A 19,533-nucleotide genomic window follows, 5' to 3' on the forward strand; every position below is an offset into this window, starting at 1 on the left:
GACCACTAAACGCTGAGTTAGGCAATATTGCCAGAAATCCTTGGCAATCTCCGCCAGGATTCTGGATTTCGTGCCTCCTAATTTGTTGACATACCTCACTGCTGAGACATTGTCCATCCGTAAGAGTATGCAACAATCTGTTTTCTGCGGGGAGAGGCTCTTTATGGCAAAGGAACCCGCCAGAAAGTTCCAGGCAATTGATATGAAGGGTTTGTTCCCATTCTGACCATCTTCCCCCCGTCACTAGGGAGTTGCAACGAGCTCCCCAACCCCATCTGCTGGCGTCGGATTCTATCACTACCTCCGGGTGAGATCCGAAAATCGCCCTGCCATTCCAAGCTTCCATGTGATGAAGCCACCACTGAACTTCTGATCTTACTTCGGTAGTCAATGGGATTTGTTCTGAATAACTTAGACCCTGTTGTAGATGTCTGATCTTGAGTCTTTGCAGTGCTCGATAATGTAGGGGTATAGGGAATATCACCTGAATAGATGAAGCTAGTAAGCCCACTACTCTGGCTATATTCCTCAATGAGACGGTCGGGCTGGTTAACACCGATCTCAATTCCCTCTTGATGTTGCGTATCTTCTGAGAGGGAAGAAGAAGTTGACATAAAATGGAATTTATCTGAAATCCCAGGAACTCTATCACCTGCAAAGGTTTCAACAATGACTTCTGTACATTGATAAGGAAACCTAAGTCTTGCAGGAGACTGATGGTCCAATCCAAGTGTGAGATTAGGACTTGAGGGGACTGAGCCATCAGCAGAATATCGTCCAGATATATAATCAATCTGACTCCCTTGGCTCTGAGCCATTCCATCACAGGTCTCAGGAGCTTCGTGAATCACCAAGGGGCTGACGATAGACCGAATGGGAGTGCCAGAAACTCCAAGCACTGTTCTTTCCACTGGAATTGTAGGAATCTCCTGTGGGGAGGAAAAATTGGAATCTACAAATAGGCATCTTTTAGATCCAGTCGAACCATCCAAAAGGATGTCCCTTAGCATGTGGATGCCCTCCATCTTCAAGTGTCTGTATAGGATCCAATGATTGAAATCCTTTAGGTTCAAGACTAAGCGGTGACCTCCTCCTTTCTTGTCTACTACAAAAATAGGACTGAGGAAACCGAAAGGATGGGGGGAAGCAAATTGTACGGCTCCTTTGTCTAAGAGAGTTTGCACTTCTTTGTCTATAAAATTTTGATTTGCTTGGGAAAAACACATTTGTAACGGAAGGGAGAGTTGTTTGGGAGTACTGATGAACTCCAGCCGAAATCCCTCTACTTTTTGGAGAACCCATGGGTCTCCGGATATCTGTTTCCAATTTGCCAAGCAAGATGCAACTCTGCCCACAAGTTTGACCTGAGAAAAATTAATAATGCTCACCTGTGAAACTTGAGTCCTGAATGGCTCCTTGTTGTCCTCTGCGATGACCCCTGCGGAAGCGGGGTCGACCTCCCCTGGGTCGTGTGGGGTAGAAGGTGAAATCCTGATCTCCGTACCAGCCACCTCTGCCTCTCGGGTAGTAGTTTTGGGGACTGCTAAAGGAGCTGCGGCCGGACATACGTCCCCCATAACGACCGGCCCTGACAAAAAGGCCTCGTTTAAAAACCTTCTTGAGCGACATTTGGGCTTTGTCAAGGGAAGAAAAAGTGGAGCAGAACTTGGCTAAGTCTTTGATAAATGAAGATCCAAAGAGAAGTCCTTCAGCCGAAGGGCCTGCTTCTGAAGTCGCAAGAGCTGATAACTTGGGATCAATGCGCATCAGCACAGATTTCCTGTGTTCTGCTGAAATGGCACAGTTAGAGTTTCCTAACAGGCACACAGCTCTTTGTGCCCATCCGATAAGAACATCGGTGTCCACCGGGGAGCCAGATTCCTTGGCTACATACGCCATCTCAAGGATCTTAGTCAAAAGTCCTGAAAGATCCAACAGTTTGTCTTGGCAATTACGCCAGGAGTGGTCCAAACCTTTTTTGGGGTCCTTAGCGATTTTTTTCATAAAGGTGACCATGGTGGGGTCTATTTCTGGAGTATCAGAAACCTTGCCCTCCAGGTCAGGTCTGGGGCACTCTGCTTTCAAGCGTGACCTGACTTCTTTATCGAAGCTTTTCCACAAATTGGATTGAACATATTGAGCACCTTCGGGAGGGGGAACCCAATTGGAGGCCCTGGGGTGAATGATTTCTGTGGGATCCAAGTCTAGAACCTGGGAGGGAGGGGGCGCTTTCTTAGTTTTCTTGCTAGGCATAGGAACGTCGGAATCATCCGAATCGTCAGAGGAGGAATTTTTATCAGAGGAAGAGGTAGAAAGGGAAGTTTCCTTTTTTGAGCTGTAATTATATTCGCCACTGCGTTTTTTACGCAGTTTCTCGAAAGCGTCAGCGTGGACACCACTGACCTCTGCTCCAGTTTCCAAATTTTTTGCTTTGTCTTTTACTTCTTTAGGTTCGTGTTATGATTGTTGTCCCTGAGTCCAACCCTGTGACCGAGCGAAGTCAAATATTTGCCCTGTAAAGGGGCCCAGAGCTCTCACCAGAGCATCATTTACTGATTGTTGAACCCTGGTATCAAGGGCTTCTACCAGATCAACTTCAAGTTGATTGCCCAACTCCTCTGTATAGTACTCTGCTTCAAGGTCATCCCACTGAGCCATGACTAATGTATAAAAGTTACAAAAGTATTGAGGAGAAAAGAAGACAGGGATCCAATAGGGGGAGTGCAAAACCCCCAAATTTAGGCCAAAAAAAAAGGAGCCCTTTATTTAAAGTGTGGAGGGAGCAGCCTGAAAGGCACTCTAAGCAACAGCCTGATTAATATTTTACAACCCAGTCAGATAATCTGCTGGGCGTCAGGGAGCAAGTGAAGGCTAAATGGGGATCACAGGTGAGCACGCAGCACACACGAGCCAATCGTCTCCAAAACTGGAAGGAGATCGGCTCGATAAGGCGCGCGCGCTCGTGCCAAAAATAGAAAGGAGACTGCCAGAGAGCAGCTCCACTCCCACTCCCACTCCACTTGACAAAATTGGGCTCTGAAACTTGGCGAAACGCCAAGAAATCGAAGCGCGAGGGCGCTTAAACAAGCATAATAAAAGCACACTGAATCGCGACGCTTAAATCAGCAATTTTTATAAGTACTAGCATTAATATAACATCGTAATATAGGAGAGAATAAAAAACGTGTACTTATCTGCTGCGAAGCAGCAAAGAAAGAGGAAGTGACTTCATAGGTCAAAGGACTCATGGCAGAGGACGTGGATGGTGATTGGACCATAGTTTTTTCTGTTACTTGTATTTGATTGGCTGCTGTTTAAGTCAGTAAAGAAAGAGAAAGCATAATCGGAGCCTCCGGTCCTGACATAGAATTCTAGTTTCTCCTGAAGGGTTAAGTGTATTCTGATCTTTTTTCACCTGGATCGCTTGCTTGCTTTGCTATTGTGGTAGGAGGGTCAGGCGGTTTAGGGGGTGTTAAAAGGTTGCTAGCCAGATCTGACTGTAGATCTTTGATTGTTGTATTATGCATCCCAAGAGTACTGTGGTATTTTAGCCCATCAGGGGAGGATTTGGCCTGACAGCTGTTCCAGGTGATTTTTTAGCTTTGCCTCATGGAGTGGTTAGGGTAGGACTTGCTTGATTTGGGCGGAGAGACTCTTGTGAACATGTGGTGATGGTGTCAGTGGCTTTTACACCAACTCCAAAGCAAACTTGCTCAAGGTTTTCATGTTTTGCAATGAGGGTGCTGTCTGTTAAGATATTGTCCTTAGATTTATTGAGTGCCATAGCTTCATTAGAGTTTTTGACCTTAGATTTTTGTCTGTGTTTTTTTGAGATGTGGAGTTACACAGTTGTTAGATGTTAGAACCTGCCCTTTTAGATTTATTCTCGAAGATTGAATAGATTGGGGTCTGTGTTACCTAAACCTGTGGTGCTACTGGTTCTTTTATTCCTCACTTTCCCTAATTGTTTTCTTTATCATTTGGTGTAAGTTGGGGGAGACTGGTTTATTGCTTATGTTTAAGATTTAGATGCCTGTGGGATCAAAGGTACCTGTTGTCACTTTGTCGTGAGGGGAACTGTTTGCTACTGATTCTACACTGAATCAATGTTTACTCTTGGACTCTTTGGTGATGACATCCGCTTTGTTGTGCGAGGCAGAAATATCCAGGATCAAGGCTAATGTGTCTGGTTCCTCTTTGCCTTCTATCACCTCTTTCTGCTTTTTTGCCTTTAATATACACAGGAGTACTAGAATTATGCAATTGTGCAGCTGCAACGATTTGTACATAATTATAGACTTCCCGCATTTGCCACATAATCCATCATTTGCTGCATAATCAGGAGGTTTTAACGAAAACAAATTGGTTCTAGCTTAAACGGTTCAAAAGTTACTGAAAATGCAGCAACATGTGTTGCCGCAAATAGAAAGGTTCTTTGCAAAGCTGGACTGGTCATCGGTTTGTTGCTTATTGCTATATTTGGGTATTAAAATGATAATAATGAGGTGCAACCAATGTCCAGTGTTCCCAAGTTTAAAAATGCGGAGATAATATATGTGCTGCATTATGCTGCATAATTTGACTTTTCTTGCCTCATAATTTACTCACCTCTGCTACATAATTTAACTCTCTCCTGCTGCATAGTTCCAGTGGCCTTGACTATATATGAGGGTTGCGGATGTGATGACATTGTATATACTTTCAATGTCATCTAGCAGCACAGTCAGGCTATTTGGAATGGAACTTAGGGGCATATTTATACTCTGTTTGGCCCAAATTTACATAATTTTTTTCATGCAAACTAGGCACAAACTTAACTCCATATTTATATCTTGAAGCTAGATGCGTCTAGCATCAAAATATAGGAGTTAATGTAATTTTTTTGGATGCGTGAACCCACCTTGCGTCAATGAGATGCAAGGTAGGCGTTCCCGTCCACAAATTGACTCTAAACCTGTAGCGCCATATTTATCACCCTGTGCAAAAGTGACGCACGGGTGGGAGGCGGACCCAAAAAATGACATTAACCCCGTTTTGCATCAAATTTTAACACCTGGGTCAGACCAGACTTTAAAATGAGGCACGTACACAACTACTTAAGGAAAATTCACAGAAGGAACGTTTGCTACCTCCAGGACAACATGGAAGTTGTACTGTTCCAGCTAGGCACATGCCTCCCGCAACGACAGCTGCTCCTTCCACCTCCACAACAGCAGCCCCAAACACCACCACGGCATGCACAAAAGTAACACAGAAGGCAGGAGAGGATATTTCGGCAGAGGACAACCCTCCTTGGCCTCAGGGAGCAAGACATCATCAGGACTTACCGTCTCAACTGGGAGTCCATTTTACGCCTGCTAAACCAGATTGCACCAGACATTACAGCAAGGCTGCAAACTCCCTACAACATGCCACCCATAGCAAAGCTCCTCTCTGTTCTGCATATGCTGGCTTCTGGATCCTTTCAGATAACAGGGGCACTAGTGGCTGGTGTCTCCCAGCCATCAATATCTGTTTTCCTGCCCAAGGTCCTAGATGCCATCATCTGCCTCACACCTCAGCACATCTGCTTCCCATACACCTAGCAACTGCAACAGGAGACCAATCAAGGATTCTAGGATTCTATCTGATTGCTGGGTTTCCGCATGTGCTGGGTGCAATGGACTGCAACCATGTACAACTGGTGCCACCTGCAGCTGCGGAACACCTATACAGGAACCGCAAGCACATACATTCGATAAATGTGCAGGCCATTGTGGACCACCGTGGGCCTTTCAACAACATCTCAGCCAAGTGCCCCGGCATCAATGAGGATGGACATTGTCAGTAAGTCAACCAACCAATCAATACTCACACAACATTCCAATCCTGTAGGACAAACAATATATACACCACAACAAAGAAGCATGGACATGGGACCACAGATGTACTGGCAACAGCACATATGTAACATGCTGAAGTACACCATAATGATTGGACATCACAAAAGCAGACACCTACATGTACCTAACACAGCCACAAACTAACAGCCACACCACGTGAAGGACAGGTAGGGCTATGTCCCTCTTTGCATACAGAAGAAGACCACAAACCACTACAAGTGTCCACTGGTTGACTACTAAGTATACTTCACACACATTAGAACAAACCAACAATAGTTACGCCATGTTGATGGCCTGTGGCATGAGCATGTAAAGAAAGTCACACCTAGGCACGTCCCCACCTCATTTATGGTGTGCAAGACTCAGGCACAATCCACATCAAATGCCACCCAATGGTGCCAACTACAACTACTTCCCATCTACACATGCCTGTAGGCTACACATACATCTGTCAAATGCATTGTATTGCACACATAGGAAGACTAATGTACCTGCCATCATAGACAATGAGGCAGAATTATGAGAAATGGTACCACAACTACTCAACTGACACCTCAAATGCGCCACTTAGCATCCCCTAACACCATCATGCCTGTACTGTAGACTAACAATAGTAAACCATGGTGCAGATTCACTGCTAAACTGTAATTACATGGATGGCCTAGTAGGCCCCTGTAGGAGTATGGAGGAAATGACTGGTCATCCATGCACTGTACCAAGTGACCTTTCAGAAAAGTAGCTGGGGCCCCTCCCAAAGTCTGCACTGTGCATGTGTAGTAAGTCTGGCTGAAAATCCAATTACTAAGAAGCTAGGACATACACCGGTACCAAATGTGATCATCATACTAATATGTGATACACACCCTTGGACACCTGGACACTCATCAGGAGAGGCCCCTTGGCAAACTTCCACAGCAGTTAGAGCACCAATGTGGGCTAAACCCGCTTGGCCCAATTAGGAGTTCATTGCTGGGCCTATGGGCGGGAACATTATTTTCTGACGGTGGCCCAGCTGGGAAGAGGGCCAAAACATTGCAGCTGGTTTGTAAGTGATCTAGCTGCAATGTGGCGTTGGGGTGGGTGCAGCAGCACCGGTTGCAGTTTTTACTGCATGTAATGTGTGCATTGGAAAGTGCTGCAGGTCTGTCCAAGTGGACCCCGACACTGCCAATGTCAAATGCATGGCCAGTGGAGGGGCCTCCAGGAGTCACCTGACATCCCCATTCCACCAGCCCTTGCATGGCGGTGGAACCGCCATGCAAAGGCTGGTAGATTTAGGAGTCGAAATCCGGAGTGGATTAAGACCCCTGGGTCTGCCAGGCAGCTGGCTGGTGGCAACCTGGCAATGTTGGCAGTCCAATTGTTGTGGGTCCACCACGGTCATAATGTGGCGGTCATACTGCCATGACCGCGACAGTCCAACTGCCACTGTGAGTCTGGCATTCTTGAGACTGCCAGATTTGTAATGAGGGCAAGGATGGTTGACCCAACCATCATCTGCCACTAAGGCCCACTAACTGTTGCACTGCATGTGTAATGCTACATGCTTACATCTACGGAAAAGGCTGGCTTTGTAGGGCAGCTATGCTGGCTAACATCTGACACCACTGTGCTGCAAGGAGGAGGTAGCCTCCATCTAATATGAGAACCCTGCTACTAAAATGCACTACACGAAATATGTTACATACATGATGAGCATACATATTGGAATCAAGATGACCATATACAGGTCCTTGAGTCTGTACCCAAGAATGACATGTACATCAATACAGTAAAATTGAGCCATATTGCAAGACCTGGATCATGCACAACACCACAAACACCTCTGATTCACCACTCAAACTGCAACCAACTACTGCCATGGAATATTCCAGATCCCTTGCAACCCTTCACTAACTTTCTCCCTATTATCTTTGCAGCTGACCAGGGTTATGGCATACAGCTGTGGGCCATGGCCCCACTTGCAAATCCAACTACCAATGAACAGCATGCCTACAACGAAGCACACCGGAAAAAATGCAATGTGGTGGAGAGGAGCTTTGGCATTCTTAAATCTTGGTTCAGGTGCCTGGACATGACAGGAGGAAGCCTCCTGTATGCTCCCCCGCTGGTATGCAAGATCATACTGGTATGTGATATCCTGCACAACATATGTGTCAGAAACAATATACCCCGGGATGGACAAGTAAATGTCCACAATGAGGAGGAGGAGGGGGATGATGGGGCTGAGGATCTTGAGGGGGACCAACTAACACAGCGGCAGGAGTTCACAGGAGACAGACAATTGTTGACAACGTTTATACCTAGTCAACCAAAAAAGTACTTTGTAAATGCCTCCAATAAATGTTGTTAAACAACGTAATCCTTGGTCCACTCATTGTCCAATTCCTATACCATTGGAAAGTGAATCTAACCTCAGGGAGTGTGTCAGAAACACAAAAACAACAAGTATGGTATACACCATGTACTATGATGTAGGGGGTTGTACAGACTCCATCTCACATATCAGTGACACCCAAATTCCTTGCATGTGACTTCTGAAGGCCAAGATCCATGTACCAGCACATATATTGTTACATCATGTGGGCAATGTGTAATTTTATGGGTTATTCACCAACACAACACCATCCCTAACAGGTAGCATGCCAGGTGGCCACACATAAGGTAGGGACTGTCAAGAAATGTAGGTTAAGTAATGTCAGAACTCAACACTGCCACTACTCTGTGTGAGAGTAGCTTTGCCTGGACGTACATGTGTTGGAAGCTGAGCCTGCACAGTGTGTCCATGAGAATATGTACTGGCATTGCAATAGACCACATCCCTGACACATAGAGGACTGTAAATAATGTAGGGCACATACACATTGGCTGGGGAATGGTCAATGGCTTGGCAGTGACATAAAGCAGCTAGGGGTGTTAAATCCATGTGCAAACACATAAAAGATTGTATGGTCAATGATTTTCAATGGAAGAATGCATCTGCCAAATGATAGTCTGCTGGAATGTAGGCAGAGTGTGTAACACACCCTATCTACACAGGATGCACACCTGTCACACAAATAGGCTTGATTTACACATGCCTACCGCTAATAATGAGAAATACATGAAGACTAATGTATGGGTGTCCATCCTAGGTAGCAAAGGGTATGCCATTATCCACAATGATTGACTTGTGTCTGCGTGTCTACGCAGTATGCCCCATTTAACAACATTACACAGCACATAGCAATACAAACCACTCATTGTCACTTACATGAGCGATCCATTGCATGGGTCCAAATGTAACTAAATAGCTCATACATGCATTTGCCTCCAATATCACAATCGTATGTGGCATGTGCAAACATGTGCAGCATTGTCCTATACTGTCAGAGACCCACATCACACTGAGTGGGAGTAGGCACAGCCATATCGTTAGCATCTGGCAAAGGATACATACAGCACTAAGAAGATAATACACCTCAACATCAGTCAGTCATAGTAAGAGTCAGCTAGGTTGTGGCATGCTGGGAGAATTGCATTGCCAGGTGGATGTGGATGGACAGCTCTAGGAAAACCAAAACATTTGTGCTGATACAACACGCCATGCCACGTGGAGAATACTCAAGTGCTGTGGCATGTGTAATGCCATATGTGTCTGGCACTCATTATATCTCACTAATATCGCCAATGGAACATTGACTACTAAGTTGACAGTTGTGATAGAAGGGAATATCTCCACATTATATAAGCCACATGTTGTATCCTCCCCAATATCACCTGACAATGTTGCTATAGAAGATGTGTACAATGTGCTAGCAGACAAATGACTGGGAGCAATGGAGGGCACAAACATACCTCACCAGTCTTGGCAGATAAAAGGGATAATGACCAGACAAACACCAAAACAGACAATGTAAGACACCTATGTCTACATGTCAAACTTTAACTGATGCACAGAGAGTGTGGGCATGTTAGTACATGACCCAGACATATTTGCCACTACCATACCATTGTATTTGCCCTTCCCATGACAACAGAACAGGAGACAGTCACATACAGCTCCTTCTGTTCCATGTCATTTGTCCAAACTTTATGTCACAACAGTTATACAACCCTAAAGCAGGCAGAATATGGACACAACTTTGGGCTTCAAAATATTCATACATGTCCTATGTGTGCAAGCATGCAACCTCTGTACCTGAGAGGGGAAGGCTGACATCAAGTACTGCATTGGAATTCATTACAACTAGGTCTGTATGACCACATTTGTGCATGTCTCCATTTACTGGGGAGTGTGCACAGGCTGGAAATTTGCTATTATATATGGTAGAGATCCAAGCTCAATAAACACATGCACCACTACTCTGACAACATCAACGTATGATAATGTCAGATGCTTGATGCACATGCACAAAGGCAGAGTGAATTGGACCACTATTAACCTGCACCTTCCCATGCAACCATGGTTTTGTGTTTCCACACAAACTCACACATTGATGAAGATGGGTAGGCTGCCATTTATGCCACACTGCAACACAGTGGTATGGCATTGTATGTGACAGTCATGACTGACTTGATGTTGACAGATCTGAAAATACATTTGGAGGCAGGCACACCTATCCCAAAGATCTATGCATACATGTACCACCATAGTGGGCCAGCCATGATAATGTGAATGGATTCAGTACAAAAGCTAACCTAGCAGCAACATATTGGCATAGGTGTCACAAAAGCTGTGAGAGTGTAAATGTACCCATGAATTGCGTACTAACATACAGAACATACGTGCCAGTGATGTGACTAAACAGGCAATAGTAGAAAAGACAACTTCTGTCTATTCTGGAAAATGTTAATGTGACCTTGCACATCCCCCTGACACAGCAATGTCGTGATGTATGACACAAACGACACAACACATGTCCATACAGACACATGGCATATAGCATTTGTTAGAAATAGGGTCTTTGGTTGACAGTCAGGTTACCCCCTCTTCAAGCAAGGACCCTCACTCTAGTCAGGGTAAAAAAGAATCACCCTCAGCTAACCACTGCTTCCCCCTTGGTAGCTTGGCAGAGCAGTAGGCTTAACTTTAGAGTGCTAGGTGTAAAGTATTTGTACCAACACACACAGAAACTTAATGAAAACACTACAAAATGACACAACACCAGTTTAGAATAATAGGAAATATTTATCTAAACAAAACAAGACCAAAACGACAAACATCCGACATACACATGTCAAATTATGAATTTTTAAAGATTACGCTCAAAAATAGCTCTTAGAAACACAAAATTCTTCGATGAGGTGTAACACGTCGTCGTGATGCAGTCGTTCCCAAGAAGCCGACACCAGCGGCGCCGGACATGGAGTCGCGTAGACCCCCAAGTACAGTACCTTTGGTGAAGAGTGAAAACAAGTCGATGCGCGAAGTCGGGGATCGTGGCGTCTGTGTGAAACGTTGAGTACGCGCACTTCGAGCGGCGTCGGTCAAGACGTGCAGCGACTTCCACAGAGTCGCGGACTTCAGCGCGGCTGCAGCGGCGGCGGGCCTGTGAAGGTCGTCGCGTTCCAGCGAAGATCACGGAGTCGGTTGCAGGTGGCGTCACCAGGTTCAGCAGCGGCGTCGGTCCGAAGTTGTCCGAAGTCAATTTCCTTGGATTTCCACCAGCTTTCCTTCCAAGGGCCCAGGGACTGGATAGGGCACCACTTGTCAGAGCAGGAGTCTCTCCAGAGACTCCAGGTGCTGGCAGAGAGAAGTCTTTGCTGTCTCTGAGACTTCAAACAACAGGAGGCAAGCTCTAAATCAAGCCTTGGAGATTTCTTCACAAGATGGAAGGCATACAAAGTCCAGTCTTTGCCCTCTTACTCTGGCAGAAGCAGCAACTGCAGGATAGCTCCACAAAGCAGTCACAGACAGGGCAGCTCTTCTTCCTCAGCTCTTCTCCAGGCAGAGGTTCCTCTTGATGTCCAGAAGTCATCTAAAGTCTGTGGTTTTGGGTGCCCTTCTTATACCCAATTTTTCCTTTGAAGCAGGCCTACTTCAAAGTAAAGTATATTTTGAATGTGAAATCCTGCCTTTCCCAGGCCAGGCCCCAGACACTCACCAGGGGGTCGGAGACTGCATTGTGTGAGGACAGGCACAGCCCCTTCAGGTGTAAGTAACCACTCCTCCCCTCCCTCCTAGTACAGATGGCTCATCAGGAAATGCAGACTACACCCCAGCTTTCTTTGTATCACTGTCTAGTGTGAGGTGCAACCAGCCAAACTGTCAAACTGACCCAGAGAGGAAATCCACAAACAAGCAGAGTCACAAAAATGGTATAAGCAAGAAAATGCTCACTTTCTAAAAGTGGCATTTTCAAACACACAGGTGGTCATTCTGACCCTGGCGGTCTTTGACCGCCAGGGCGGAGGACCGCGGGAGCACCGCCGACAGGCCGGCGGTGCTCCAATGGGGATTCCGACCGCGGCGGTAAAGCCGCGGTCGGACCGGCACCACTGGCGGGGTCCCGCCAGTGTACCGCCGCCCCATTGAATCCTCCGCGGCGGCGCAGCTTGCTGCACCGCCGCGGGGATTCCGACCCCCCCTACCGCCATCCTCCGACCGCCGGGATCCGGATGGCGGTAGGGGGGGTCGCGGTGCCCCTGGGGGCCCCTGCAATGCCCATGCCACTGGCATGGGCATTGCAGGGGCCCCCGTAAGAGGGCCCCTACAAGTATTTCACTGTCTGCGCAGCAGACAGTGAAATACGCGACGGGTGCAACTGCACCCGTCGCACAGCTTCCACTCCGCCGGCTCGATTCCGAGCCGGCTTCATCGTGGAAGCCTCTTTCCCGCTGGGCTGGCGGGCGGTCTGAAGGAGACCGCCCGCCAGCCCAGCGGGAAAGTCAGAATTACCGCCGCGGTCTTTCGACCGCGGAACGGTAATCTGACGGCGGGACTTTGGCGGGCGGCCTCCGCCGCCCGCCAAGGTCAGAATGAGGGCCACAATCTTAAAATCAACTTTACTAAAATATGTATTTTTAAATTGTGAGCTCAGAGACCCCAAACTCCACATGTCCACCCGCTCCCAAAGGGAATCTACACTTTAATCAGATTTAAAGGTAGCCCCCATGTTAACCTGTGAGAGGGACAGGCCTTGCAACAGTGAAAAACGAATTTAGCAATATTTCACTGTCAGGACGTATAAAACACATTACTATGGGCCTGATTCTAACTTTGGAGGACGGTGTTAAACCGTCCCAAAAGTGGCGGATATACCACCTACCGTATTACGAGTTCCATAGGATATAATGGACTCGTAATACGGTAGGTGGTATATCCGCCACTTTTGGGACGGTTTAACACCGTCCTCCAAAGTTAGAATCAGGCCCTATATGTCCTACCTTGACCATACACTGCACCCTGCCCTCTGGGCTACCTAGAGACTATCTTAGGGGTGTCTGACATGTAGGAAAAGGGAAGGTTTAGGCCTGGCAAGTGGGTATACTTGCTAAGTCGAATTTACAGTTAAAACTGCACACACAGACACTGCAGTGGCAGGTCTAAGACATGATTACAGAGCTACTTATGTGGGTGGCTCAACCAGTGCTGCAGGCCCACTAGTAGCATTTGATTTACAGGCCTGGCAACTCTAGTGCACTCTGCTAGGGACTTACTAGTAAATCAAATATGCCAATCATGGATAAACCAATCAACAGACAATTTACACAGAGAGCAGATGCACTTTAGCACTGGTTAGCAGTGGTAAAGTGCTCAGAGTTCAAAAGCCAACAGCAACAGGTCAGATAAAATAGGAGGCAAAAAGATTGGGAATGACCCTGCATAAGCAAAGAAGTCCAACAAAACCCCCTACCAGCCTAAAGCCAGGGGAGAACAATCAATACCTTGATGTACTACCCTGATTGGGGCGATAGAACAAGGACCCAGGCCCACAACAGCAGGGGCATGCTCCAGTTCTATGCCTTCCTGACTCCAGTCGGATCCCTCTGTCTATACTCTCAGGGTCCACTAAGCTAACCCATGGGGAACCCTTCTCCACATCTGCAGACACCATCTGTGCAGCACCTAACTTTACTTTGCTCACAGATGTATCCCAATGGGCAGATAGTACCTCAAGGGTAAACACAGTGGTGTTGCCCACTCCACCCCCAGGGTGTGACTCTTGTCCCCCCCAGGGGCAACTCTGTCCACCAGGACAGCAAGCCACGGTGACCCCTGACATCTGTCAGGGATAAGAGCCCGACCTCAGGGCTCTCCAACCACAGTGACTGTAGAGAGTGGGGGGCGGTAGCCCCAGGTACCTGGCACCCTTTGACTACTCTCCCTTCCACCATGTCAGGGATGACAACCTGACCCTGGTCTTCCCCTCTGGGGCTCTGTACCCTCCCTCCAGGTGCGGCACCCCCAGAGACAAAAATTGTCAGGGTGCTTGTAGAAGCAGTCCTGCACAATTCTTCCACCAGTGCAGGGCTGTTAACCTGCAACTGGTCCTCCAACCTGGGGTCTGCACCTTCAGGTTGGACCAAGGCCAGGGGTGAGGCTTCCCTCCCCCTACCCTCTCTTCTGGGGTACTGCACCCTCTAACTAGGAGTGCCCCCCCCCAGAAGACAACATGGTAGGGGCACTGTTAGCAGTAGCCCCTTCCTCCAGGTCAGGGGGGACACCCTGAACCTGGCCTTCCAATCCAGGGTCTGTACCCTTAGATTGCACTGGGGTCAGGGGTGAGCCTCTCTCTCCCCTTCCCCTAGTCTCAGGGTTCTGCACCCCTCTTCAGGGAGAGTACCCCTTGAAATCCCACCAGGTGGGGTGATTGGGCAAACTGCCCCCCGTTCAGGTCAGGGTTTACCCCCTGCACTTGATCCTCCAGTCCATGGTCTGTACCCTCAGACTGAACCACTGCCTGGCAACCCAGGACTTCCTGGGGGCATACCTACCCCCACCAGGTCAGAGTTTACCCTCTGAACCTGGTCATCCAACCCAGAGTCAACACCCTGCGGTGGACCCACTGCCTGGTGCACCAGGACTTTCTTTGGAGCACTCCTACCCCCCATCAGGTCAGAGTTTACCCCTGAACCTGATCATTCAACACTATCCCCAAGGGCCACACAAGAGTCAGTCTGGCGCAGGTCTCCTGGCCTCTGCCCATCTGACAGAGTCTGGATTCCCCCAACCCAGAAATGATGTCACCAAGTTCATTCCTTGGGGGCTCTGCTCTCAGAGCTGACCCTCCAGGTTCTCCACTGGGGTTCGCAACCCCCTCTCAACCCTCTGTCTGGACTTCTGCACCCCCTCACTAGGAGTGGTACTGCCAGACACCAGAACTGGTGTGGACGCTGGCTACAGCCGCCCCTTCAAGTTCTCCTGACACTGTGGGGTCTCCCTCAACAGATAGACCTACGGTACAGGCTAGGCTCCCCTCCTGGTGTTCCCTCATGGAACCCTCCAGGACCTGGGACCGGATCTCGGGCACCTTGGGCCTCAGCCCATCCCGATTCCCTCTCTTCTGAGACTGGACATGGGGTCCCTCACCCATCCCACTACACTGGGACCTACCTGGGACACTAAAACCCTTCCCTACCTCACCTGGTTGGGAAATACCTAGATCACTCCTCTCAGGAGCCACCCAAATGCCTCTTCAGACTCTCTGGTACCCACCCAGACGTCTGCTTCCAGTGTGAGTTCCCTGGGGTCAGAAAACTCACACTCCACCTGGTGTTGGCGTAGCTCTGGAAAATAAGCACTAGACATATGCTCTCCAGCAATTACATCCCTCAGCCCCTCACATGAATTAACCAAAGTACCCTTCACCCAACCATCCATTGACTCTGCTTTGAAAAAGCACCCCACATCACCCTCCTGAGACTGGTGAGACAGTACCTGACTGTCCCTGACACTCAACCCACACTCTTCTGGGATGTCTTTACACTCCATAACTAGGACTTCTACCTGTGGGGAACCCCTCTCCCTGTCACTCTCACCTAGAGTCAGTAGAGTTTCCCTCCCACCAGTAGGAATATGACTCCCCATGCCAGTTCCCCAATCCACCTCAAGGACACTGTGCATCACTGGAGCTACCTCATACCCCTGAACCTCCTGGTGTGTGTTAGCTCCCTCCTTCAAGCAGGGCACCACATCTCTGGGCATGTGCACTTCTTCAGCAGTACTGGATGCAAGATTTTTGCTGCCACCATCAGAAATGGGCTCAGCCATCATGGCTTCCAGTTTCAGCTCTTCACAGCTCAGCTCTTGAGCTCCAACCTTTCTTTTTCCAGGGCAAAGGTTCTCTTCTCCTCAGCCCTCTCAAGCTCTGCTTCTAGCTCTTCCAGACTCCGGATTCGAGCTAGGAGCCAATCATCTCTTTCTGTTCCCTCCACAGGGCCACTGCCCTCCTCCTCAGAGTAGTTCTCCTCCTCAGACTCATTTGGTGGTGTTCCCTGACAACGTTTCAACTCATACTGAAACAGGGCTGACTCAAGGTCCTCCCTTCTGGATTTCTTGTTCACAGCCAGTCCCCTTTCCATGCAGAATGCTTTAAGCTGCCACTTTTTATAGATACATAGGTGCCAGAAATTGACTTCCATTCTGCAAAGGCTTCACAACCAAAAACCAGATTCCCAAATTTTTAGCAATATTTTCAGGAAGACATCAGAGAACAAAAAGCAGAAATCACAAGACAAGTAGTACGTGGTCAAGTAGTGGTCTGAACTCAAAATAGTAGTGTACACTTAATCACTGTATGTCAAGTACAAATACAAGTCCAAATCCCAACCGCTGATCACCAATGTTAGAAATGGGGTCTTTGGTTGACAGTCAGTCACTTTACCCCCTGTTCAAGCAAGGACCCTCACTCTAGTCAGGGTAAAAGAGAATCACCCTCAGCTAACCCCTGCTTACCCCCTTGGTAGCTTGGCAGAGCAGTAGGCTTAACATCAGAGTGCTAGGTGTAAAGTATTTGTACTAACACACACAATAACTTAATGAAAACACTACAAAATGACACAACACAAGTTTAGAAAAATAGGAAATATTTATCTAAACAAAACAAGACCAAAACGACAAAAATCTGACATACACAAGTAAAGTTATGAATTTTTAAAGATTAAACAAAAAAATAGCTCTTAGAAACACAAAGGGAGTCATTCCGACCCTGGCGGTCCATGACCGCCATGGCGGAGGGCGGCGGAAGCACCGCCAACAGGCTGGCGGTGCTTCCTGGGCTATTCTGGACGCGGTGGTAAAGCCGCGGTCAGAAAAGGGGAACCAGCGGTTTCCCGTACGTTTTCCCCTGGCCCAGGGAATCCGCCATGGCGGCGCTGCTTGCAGCACCGCCATGGGGATTCCGACCCCCTTCCCGCCAGCCTGTTTCTGGCGGTGTCCACCGCCAGAACCAGGATGGCGGGAACGGGTGCCGTGGGGCCACTGGGGGCCCCTGCACTGCCCATGCCACTGGCATGGGCAGTGCAAGGGCCCCCTAACAGGGCCCCACAAAGATTTTCACTGTCTGCTTTGCAGACAGTGAAAATCGCGACTGGTGCCACTGCACCTGTCGCACCCCTGCAACTCCGCCGGCTCCATTCGGAGCCGGCTTCCTCGTTGCAGGGGCTTTCCCGCTGGGCCGGCAGACGGCCTTTTGGCGGTCGCCCGCCGGCCCAGCGGGAAAGTTGGAATGACCGCCCGCCGCGGTCAGAATGACTGCCAAAATGCTTTGATGAGGTGTTAACACGGCATCGTGACACAGTCGTTCCCAACAAGCTGACACCAGTGGCACTGGACACAGAGGCGCGTAGACCCCCAAGTACAGTACCTCTGGTGAAGAGTGAAAACAAGTCGATGCGTGAAGTCGGGGATCGCGGCATCTGTGCGAAACGTTCAATCTGCGCACTTTGAGCGGCGTCGGTCACGACGTGGTGCAGCGACTTCCACGGAGTCGCGGACTTCAGTGAGGCTGCAGCGGCGTCGGGTCTGTGAAGGTAGATGCGTTCCAGCGAAGATCACGGAGTCAGTTGCAGGCAGCGTCACTGGATTCAGCAGCGGCCTCGGTCCAAAGTCGTCCGAAGTTGATTTCCTTGGATTTCCACCAGCTTTCCTTCCAAGGGCCCAGGGCCTGGATAGGGCACCGCTTGTCAGAGCAGGAGTCTCTCCAGAGACTCCAGGTGCTGGCAGAGAGAAATCGTTGCTGTCCCTGAGACTTCAGACAACAGGAGGCAAGCTCTAAATCAAGCCCTTGGAGATTTCTTCACAAGATGGAAGGCACACAAAGTCCAGGCTTTGCCCTCTTACTCTGGCAGAAGCAGCAACTGCAAGATAGCTCCATAAAGCACAGTCACGGGCAGGGCAGCTCTTCTTCCTCAGCTCTTCAGCTCTTCTCCAGGCAGAGGTTCCTCTTGATGTCCAGAAGTGATCTAAAGTCTGTGGTTTTGGGTGCCCTTCTTATACCCAATTTCTCCTTTGAAGTAGGCCTACTTCAAAGTAAAGTCTCTTTTGAATGTGAAATCCTGTCTTGCCCAGGCCAGGCCCCAGACACTCACCAGGGGGTCGGAGACTGCATTGTGTGAGGACAGGCACAGCCCTTTCAGGTGTAAGTGACCACTCCTCCCCTCCCTCCTAAAAAGATGGCTCATCAGGAAATGCAGACTACACCCCAGCTTTCTCTGTATCGCTGTCTAGTGTGAGGTGCAACCAGCCAAACTGTCAAACTGACCCAGACAGGGAATCCACAAACAAGCAGAGTCACAGAATTGGTATAAGCAAGAAAATGCTCACTTTCTAAAAGTGGCATTTTCAAACACACAATCTTAAAACCAACTTTACTAAAAGATGTATTTTTAAATTGTGAGCTCAGAGACCCCAAACTCCACATGTCCATCCAGTTCCAAAGGGAATCTACACTTCAAAATAAGATTTAAAGGTAGCCCCCATGTTAACCTGTGAGAGGGACAGGCCTTGCAACAGTGAAAAATGAATTTAGCAATATTTCACTGTCAGGAAATATAAAACACATTGCAGTGGCTGTGTGTGCAGTTTTAACTGTAAATTCGATTTGGCAAGTGTAATGTGTTTCAGCAGTACTGGATACTAGATTTTTGCTGCCACCATCTGAACTGGGCTCAACCTTTGCTCTGCCATAGTGTCATATGATTGATGATAAGGTGGAGCTAACCTGCCATTTACCCAGCGTAGTCGTTACAAAGTGGTGCAATGCATGCATTGAGCCACTTTGGTACGGCTCGGCACACATCATGGCTGTGCCAGCCACAATGTATGCAAGGGGGCCATTCTGGCGCAAAGGGGTCCTCCATATTAGCACAAAGAAGTCAATAAGACTGCTGCAGCCCATTTGTGGTAGATTTCTTAACGCCTGCTCTTTGCAGGCATTAAAAAGATGCTCTCCTCATAATCAATGGGCCCCTGGGTGCTTAGCAGGATTTGGGGAAAAAATGATGATGATATATTATGATGCTAATCCTGCAAACCGCCAGACTAATGGCAAACAATTTTGACCCTACTCCCCCTAACTACCACCATGGGTCACAGTCTACTGGAGACAGCGCACACATGCTGGTATAAGGAGTGCGCCAGGGCCCGCACATCAACAGGCCCAGCACTAGGTGCTATAAATTTACAGCTAGGAATGACGCCTGTGCCATAAGACAGGCATGAAAGGGT

The sequence above is a fragment of the Pleurodeles waltl genome, chromosome 11, assembly GCF_031143425.1.
Source record: "Pleurodeles waltl isolate 20211129_DDA chromosome 11, aPleWal1.hap1.20221129, whole genome shotgun sequence".
NCBI lineage: Eukaryota > Metazoa > Chordata > Amphibia > Caudata > Salamandridae > Pleurodeles > Pleurodeles waltl.